Source organism: Rhamphochromis sp. 'chilingali' (assembly GCF_963969265.1).
Source record: "Rhamphochromis sp. 'chilingali' genome assembly, chromosome: 1".
Taxonomy (NCBI): domain Eukaryota; kingdom Metazoa; phylum Chordata; class Actinopteri; order Cichliformes; family Cichlidae; genus Rhamphochromis; species Rhamphochromis sp. 'chilingali'.
The window spans coordinates 58,510,751-58,519,682 of NC_137929.1; the positions used below are offsets into that span (position 1 = coordinate 58,510,751).

The 8,932-nt window shown below is 40.1% G+C and overlaps 1 long non-coding RNA gene across 1 annotated transcript; it reads right to left on the reverse strand.

Annotated features, from left to right (window-relative positions):
• Nucleotides 1-466: 466 nt before the first annotated feature.
• LOC308392444 lies at nt 467-6,889 on the reverse strand. The gene is made up of 2 exons (XR_013970806.1): nt 5,169-6,889; nt 467-4,473 (listed from the first exon to the last, which is right to left on the reverse strand). It is a non-coding gene; the product is annotated as an uncharacterized lncRNA (long non-coding RNA).
• Between the last annotated feature and the right edge of the window lie 2,043 nt (nt 6,890-8,932).

An 8,932-nucleotide genomic window follows, 5' to 3' on the forward strand; every position in this document is an offset into this window, starting at 1 on the left:
TGTCAATATGCTGTGAACATCTGAAACGAGAGGTGGCAGAGGAATGTTGACTGCATTAATTTGCCTTAAGTCTTGTATGAAACGCCATACGCCAGGTTTGTTAGGCTTTGGCACAGGATTGACAGGAGTGTGGGCTTTATTACCCCTGTAGTCAATAAATCTCCTATCATGACATCTAGGGCTGCGGTTTTTTCGGCAGAAATGGGATGTTGCTTGACATATACTGGCTTGTTGTGTTTTAGCTGTGCGTGATAAGGTATGCAGTCAATAAATCCTATATCATTCTCACTTTTTGACCATAATGTCATATTCTGGTATTCAGCTGGCAATGTAACTGCAGAAATAGTACAGTGGATAGGGTAGGTTAGATGTATGTGACGACATATTTCGTAACCTATGTCTGAGTTATGTAACAAAATCACTGTTTGACCTTCACTTGTGTGAGCAGTTATCATGTTGTTGAACAGTGTGAGAGAAACAAAAGTGTGGCTCCCAGTCATGGGATTACCTGTTAGTGGCGTCTGTACACGTTTTTTTGGCACAGTGTGTGACATAGAGTACCGGACAAAAAGGATGTTGAGTTCATTCTCTGCTGAGGGTCCAGCTGACACAGAGGATGTTCCTTCTCCATCATGTCGGTACATAGGGCAGAGAAAACATAAGCTGTTATCAGTGTCAGCAAACATTTCACACTTTGTGTTAAATTAAATACACAAATTCATTTTTGCTCTGGGTGTCTGCGGCTGCTGGAAAACTGAGCTAAATTTGCACCTCTAGCTTGTCCAACAGTGCATAAAGCGTTTTATGAATACTAGGATAGATTCATCAGGCTTCTGTTTACACATAGTTACTGCATTTAAGTCACTTTTGTCTCTGGACATTGTTAGCAGGAATTTCTTTAGATTCTTAAAGAAATCGGCGACTTTGTCATTATTTACCCACAAAAACTCTGCAGTTGTGGATGCTTTATCATGCTTTGGGTCTAATTCACCTATCTCTCTTATGAGTTGTGACTCGGTTACTCCAGGAATGCATTGACACAATATGTACCTGTAATCCGGACCACCCAAATGGTGATATCTGGTACTTCTCTGTAGTGCAGAGACAAAGGCTGTAGGATTTTTAAGAGGATCGGGAAGCTCTTTAATAGTTGTCACTAATTCTGAGATTTTAGGGGGCTGAATACAACACTGATCTCCTATTATCATAAAGGGGTAAGTGTCATTGACGTCACTAGATTTTGGGTCTGTTTGTTTACTACCGCGAGTGTTGGCGTGAGGACCTTTGTCATTCTGGCTTTGTTTTTCCTTTTTTCCTTTTAGATAAGTCTTTATTAAAGTTCGGGTAACAGGTATTTCTTTAGCTACCTCTAAACCTCTAGCTACGATATCGTGGCGTTTCATGTGGGTGTCTATCGTGGACACTGCCTGATGCAAAAGTTTTTCTTCATAGTCGTCTGAATTGTTTTTCATAAGTTCCTCACATTCTTCTTTCAAAAGTTTTTCTCTCTTTCTATGTTCTGCTAATTCTTCCTCGCGGCGTATATATTGTTTTTCCTGATCCTGTTTAAAGAGATGGCTGAGACCCGTTGCATGTGATTCAGGTTTTTTTGTCACTGTCTTTTAAGCTGGTTGGATCAAAGCGCTGACGTTGTTTGCATGCGGCTGCGGCAGCAACTATTAATTCGGTCTCATCTTCGTAAGGCGGCGGGGCTGTAGGCTGAATGGCTGAGCATGCAAGACTAGCTTTTCCCGCAGTAGATTTATTTTCTTTGCTAGAGCCTGCACTAGTTTTATTTGATGTTAAAGCATCTACACCTGGTTCCGGTCCTTTTGTCCATAGCGGTAACATTTGATGCATCACGTCGCGGCATTCTATCATATATTTTCTACAGGACTTTTTAAGCAGACTACTTTTCTTATCACAAATGATATTCAACATTTCTACTGACCTGTTTTCTGGCGATAATCGTTCGGGATAAGGCTCCGGAAATAAATTAGAATGCATTGTACTCACAGTCCGTAAGTTGTAAACAAAGTCAGTCACATAAGCACTCCTGCATGTTCTGGATACGTAATCATGGAAGTCTTCGCCGATTCGTGGACGTGGGTTACACGTAACCGGAAATGGGAGTTATACTGAGCCGTTATTTGAGACTTTATTTTGTATTTTATTAATTTTTGGTTTTACAGGTACTTTAGATTTTTTATCGGACCTGTCTGTGGTCTTTGAATAATTCTGACCCATGTTCAGTGATTTCCAGAGGGGTTTACACGCTAGGAGGATTTAGGTTAGTATTTTCGCTGCGGCACAGCTGAGGTCACTTTAAATTTATTGCTAGCAATTTTTGTTTGGGTGAGCAACTCTCACTTAGCGAGCAACTCCTCGCAAAACAACAGGCAACTCCCTGTGTCTTTCTGCTTTTAATTTACTGCTTTTAACCCTTGAGACCCGTGTTTTTTTTTTTTTTGTTTGTTTTTTTGTGTTTTTTTTTTTTTAAAAGAAAAATTAAACAATTAATTATTATTATTATTATTATTTTTTACGTATAAATGTGTTGTGTCTTTCCACTTGATTATAACTGATTTATTTATAACATTTTATATAAAAGAAAAACGAGAAGCACATTAATTCATAGTAATTTAACATAAAATTGTTTGATAGTGTTAATTTGGAAAGCCACAACTCTAGCGGGTCCACCAACACCACACAAGGGTTAATCTACTTTATTCGGGGACTGAGGAAGTCGTCAGTGTATCTCTCTGGATCACTAAGTGAAACTTCGTCAGCATATCCCGTTTTTTTATGGATCGATCACTGAGAGAGGTATAATAGGTCTTTATATAAATATGAAAGACGCATATTTACCTTCTGTCAGTCATCCCACTTCTGACACCAAAATTGAAGGAAATTGCCGTCCCGGGTTTCCTCCGTGGCGTGAGCGATAAGCAGAGTTCTGTCCTTTCCTTCTAAGATTCCTAATTATTTAAAGTAACACTCAGGTATGCCATTCAGCTGGGTTAGTTACGACGTCGGGAGCAGCTTGGGAGAACAAGGAAACACAGACTGCTTCAGGTTGTCTTCCCAAATCGACTCAAAGGTTTATTTGATACACAGCAGTTTATATAGAGGAAAAAAGGTTCGTGTGTCAGCTTTCCCAGTTCAAACCGGTACAGACTAAATAAGGAAACGTCTTCCTGCCTTCTGAGCAAAGTATCCCTTGTGTAGTTTATCAGTTCAGCTATAATTTATGATCATCCCAGCAAAATACACTCCTAGACATAAAATACAGAGTTCTTTCATTAGTGAATTCTGAAACAAACCACCTAGCCTTTAACGAGCCTTTTTCCAGGAGATAAAGAAAAAGGGAGGATGGGAGTAAGGAAGTGGTCTCATCTCTGTGGTGTTTTCGACCTTCTGGTACCAGCTTGTGAGTCTTACACATTAATTCTTGGGTCAGAGAGAAAGAGAAAAACAACTAGTAGATGGGCCTTATTGAGTAACTCTTTTCTGTATAATATCACAATAAAACAATATCCTGTAAATGCTACTATGGTATCAAAATATCACAACACCCACCAAACTCCTTCACAGGAAGCTGATTTCAGCTCTCTGACAAACAACGTCTTGATCCCTGATCCGATGAATCTCACGCAGTAGATAATGCAGGGTTCTGGAGCTGAGGTGGGTGAGAGGACTCGCCCAGCCTGACTGCCTTGTTGCACAGGAGTCTTTGCTGCTTGGCCTGATACGAAGAAACCTGAGTAGCCCTGCAGGCCAATTCTGAGTCACACCTCTTATGGCAGCTCCCCTCTCGATCGTGACGATGATGATGATGATGAACACCTCTGGGCATCCAAGTTTATACTTTACCCCATTCACATCCCATTCTCTTGCTCTCCCTCTAATATCAAGTCAACCAATTAGGTTTTGACATAAGATTCACTGATCTTCAGCCCCACCTTATTATCCTCTCCATCTCTGACCTTTCACCCACTTTTAACTAAGACAAAGGTCATTTCATGCCTTTATTCGGTTCATTAGCATTTCATTCACTTTAGCAGAATCCCTTTAAAACCAATTTTTCCCTTTTAAAACTACTCAGACTTCAGCAGTTTATTTGATCACGTCAACAAAGAGACTCTAAATGTAAGAAGAAACAGCACGATAAGTGACACTTTTCACATTTACTTTTTATTCTTTCAATTCAGCTTTCCAAAAAGTATTAATGCCTGAACATTCACACAATGTAATCAAATAAAGTTTCACTTTACATTTCAGACTGCAATAACCTGAGAGAGAGAGAGATAAGATAAAACTTTATCAATTCCTCGGGTGGGTTCCTCTGAGAAATTCGGTTCACAAACACATTTTTTATTTGCTTTTTACACACACAAGAAACTGTAAAACCCAGAGCGCAAAAACAGAGGTTCAGGAAAATCTGTGTCCACAATCAGCGAAGAAGTGTAAAAACTGTTGAAAGGGAGAAAAGAGGAAAAACTTTGTTTAAAAAAAAAAAAAACCCGGAAAAGATCGTTAAAACACGTAAGAAAAAAAAAAGAAAAAAGTTGGAAAAAGTCTAAAATCCCTGTTCACAAAAGGTGAAGAAGCGTAAAAACTGTTCAAAAAGTGAAAAAACAGTGTTTAAAAAAAAACAGCAAAAAAGTGTGAAATGCTTCTCCAAAAATAGAAAAAAGGTTAGAAAAGTGTAAAAACTGTAAAAAAACAGACAAAAAAACAACAGCAAAAACAAAAACGTGTAAAGCGATTGCCCAAAAAGAGACAGAATATTGGAAAATGTCCAAAACGAAATCAAAGGTTGAGAAAACTGTAAGAACCGTATCCAGAAAAGTTGAAAAAGTGAAAAAACTAGGTTGAGAACCCCCCACCCCCCAAAAAAGACCGAAATCTGTGTGGCAAAACGGGAAGAAAGCTGCCAAAGTCGTGTCTCCGTCTTTGGTGTGGATACGATTTTTAATTAGGGCCTCCAAGCTAAGACTGAAAACCAAAAATCATATAAACTACAGTGAAATGAGCAAAAGTCGAAGTGGAACCCATCTGAAAAGAATTGTGTTTAAGGGTTCAGCAGGACTAGAGAACAATACCTGAACAAGTCTGCTGAAGCCCTTAAACACAGCCTCTCAGTGGGTAAAAAGGTTTCAACTTACCGTCAGAGGCTGAAGAAAAACTTGGGCACATAAGAGCCGATGTGTCCACACCGAAGCTGAGAGAGGCTGCTGAAGTGTTTTCGGCTTCGTGTGAGGCAAAACAGACAAGCCGCTATTCCCGAAGCTGAGCGGTCCCGAGAAATTTCAGTTTATTAATGTTGCATGTGTGAGCAGCATGTATGAGACACCTCTTTGCTCTCCGCTCGAATGGCTACACTCCGAATTACGTCACTGTTCGGGGGCGTGCTCTGCGCATGCGTCCTGGCTTGCACTGCTGAAGGCGAGCTCAGCGGTTCTTCACACACACGTGACAAAAAAGTCCCAGCTGAGTCTGGAAACAACGTCACTCTGACATGTCGAGCTCCAAACAACAAGTTCATAGTTGTGAACTGGAGCAGAGCTGATCTGGGAGAAGAATATGTGCTCTTGTACCGGGACGAGCACTTTGATACCACCAAGCAGCATCCATCTTTTAAGAAGCGGGTGGCTCTGCAGGACAGACACATGAAGGATGGAGACGTGTCTTTGATTCTGGAGAATGCGACGACTGCGGATGCTGGAACGTACGAGTGTCGCGTCTTCATGGAAGAAACACGCTCGTGGGAATCTATCTGCACCTCACACCTGTTTCTGCTAGAAGATCAACCAGGAGGACTGAGAGGGGACGGAGTCAGAAGAGGACGTGCTGGACTGATAGCGAGCGCGTCACTTTGTGTTGTGCTTGTTGTTGTTGCTGTTGTTGCTTTTCTGACCTACAGAACACATGGACAGAGTCAGGATTCAGAGCGTCCTCCTGCTGAACTGCAGACTGTCTGAAATGTCTCAGAGCGTTTTGCAGATGAACTTTGAGTCTCCTGCTGCTGAGCAGAGACAGACAGCATTCAGCAACACTCCACACAGACCACTGATTTCACTCTGACACTACAGGAAGGACTTCATCATCCTGCGGGCTGACGAGTACATTTACTGTAAATATTTTTCCCCTATTGTCTATGAGACTGACCAATAGGAGCAGAAAGTACTCAGCTGAGCCAAACTTTAAGCAGCTGTTACTGAACCCAGCCTCAGTGAGAATGAACTGTTCTGTCCAACACAAGCTTCATGTTGGAAACATCAGCAGGTCTCTTCTCTGACTCAGTCCAGCTGATTATTTGTCTTTGCAGGCTGATAATCCCGATGTTTCTACACTAATGTGTAAAACATCAGTTTCTCGGTTTCAGATTATTATTTATTTGTACCACTTTGTTATTTTCCATTTTAAAGGATTCAATAACTGTCAGATAACCCAGGAAATTACACGAACGTGTCAGTGTGCAGCAGTTATTAGTTTTATTGTGTTCTCTGTTGTGAGTTGTAAAGATTTAAAGCAGAATATATTGTTGTAAATGATTATTTGTGGATTATCAAATTTTCCTTCACAATAAAGTCAAATGTAACTAAAGTATTAGACAAACTGCAGCAACTCCTTTAGGAATACTTTCACATCCTGATGTAAAAGTTGTGTTTTTAAATCAAATATGAATGGTTGAGACACTTATGATGCACATTTGCTGATGAATGCAGCTTGAAGCTTTGATGAGACTGTTTCATTACTTGTTTAAGATTTTATTCATGTTTTTCATTCAAAATGTAAAAGAATAAAGAGAATAAATGTGACAATCATCACTTGACTGGTTTGCTTCTGCTTCATGTGTTATTTTTTGTTGTCTTTGTTAGCACCCTTCATGCTTGGGGTCGATTCTGTTGGAGTCAATTTGAAAATTGTTTTCTGATTGTACAGAAAAACTGCATTTAAACCAAGTGCTCCTTGAGATATCTTTGTCTAATAATTACGTTTATCTGATGTTCCGAACAATGTAAATGTATAAAAAAAAAAATTTTTTTTAAAAGAACTCTGGAAATGGGGAATACTTTTCAAAACCACTGTACTCCACCGACTGTAGTGGATCGTCACGCAGGCACCCACTAATCATGACTCATGCTTTCAGGTGGATTGAGAGATTTGGGATGTTCCTGGGGGTTGGTAATATATATTAAAAAGGAAAACCCACCCAGTCTCTCACGTTGGACCTGTTACTGTAATCAGAGACAACATGAAGCTCTGATCAAAGAGTGTAGCTGCTACAGCTCTGCCACCACAGTCTGAAGCAGGAATAAGGTTTGACAGAGAGCTTCCTCTGTGACAGGATAATATGTTGAAGTTTCTTCTTGTTTCTGCTTTATGTTCACAGAGTAGGTGAATTTATCACTCAGTGTAATGCAGACAGCAGCGTGTGGACACACTGAGAGGCCCACTCCTGTTTTTCTCTGTTACTGACTCACAGGAACATCCCAGATGGCTCAATCCACCCGAAAGCATGAGTCACGATCAGTCACTGAGAACCACGTGACGATGATCTTTCCATCCATCTGACAAACATGTCTCAGAATATGTTTTCAAAGCTGAATCCAGGTCTCCTTGACTTCTGTCACCACACACAGACATGGCATGTATAGTTTCAACACTCCCTCAAACCCCCATCTTCTTTTATTTGAGCCACACTGGTTCATCTAAAGCTGATCTCAATAGCTACAAAACAAATTTGACCCAGAAGAGACTTTGTGTGCTTTTGATCGGTAGGCCCACTGAAGGAAATTGCCGTCCCGGGTTTCCTCCGTGGCGTGAGCGATAAGCAGAGTTCTGTCCTTTCCTTCTAAGATTCCTAATTATTTAAAGTAACACTCAGGTATGCCATTCAGCTGGGTTAGTTACGACGTCGGGAGCAGCTTGGGAGAACAAGGAAACACAGACTGCTTCAGGTTGTCTTCCCAAATCGACTCAAAGGTTTATTTGATACACAGCAGTTTATATAGAGGAAAAAAGGTTCGTGTGTCAGCTTTCCCAGTTCAAACCGGTACAGACTAAATAAGGAAACGTCTTCCTGCCTTCTGAGCAAAGTATCCCTTGTGTAGTTTATCAGTTCAGCTATAATTTATGATCATCCCAGCAAAATACACTCCTAGACATAAAATACAGAGTTCTTTCATTAGTGAATTCTGAAACAAACCACCTAGCCTTTAACGAGCCTTTTCCAGGAGATAAAGAAAAAGGGAGGATGGGAGTAAGGAAGTGGTCTCATCTCTGTGGTGTTTTCGACCTTCTGGTACCAGCTTGTGAGTCTTACACATTAATTCTTGGGTCAGAGAGAAAGAGAAAAACAACTAGTAGATGGGCCTTATTGAGTAACTCTTTTCTGTATAATATCACAATAAAACAATATCCTGTAAATGCTACTATGGTATCAAAATATCACAACAGTTCTCTCCTTTTATCATGAAATGATAACATAGTATAAAGACAGAATGTAATAACATAATATAAAGACAAATCATAACTGTAACTAGTCCTTCGAGGAAGCTTAATATCAAAATTTTAAAAAGAAGAAAAGAAAAAGAAGAAAACGTCATTCTTTTCTTAGACAATCGAGTAATTTACAATCTAATGCTCAATACATACATCAGGATCATCATCGATGACATCTGACACATAATCTGGGTCAATTTGTGCCAATTGCAAATACATTGAAGTAGCTGTACTAGTAGCTATACGGGTTATCATTGAACGTACACAGGGTACCACACAACAGACAATAATCATCAAAAACATGCTGCAACGGTTACAAAGGCTACAATTAGTTCCTTCCATCTTCCAAACGTGTCCTGTAGCCACTTATGTAGCCACTGACCGTGACCTGTATTGGCAATTAGTTCTATCTGCAATGCTT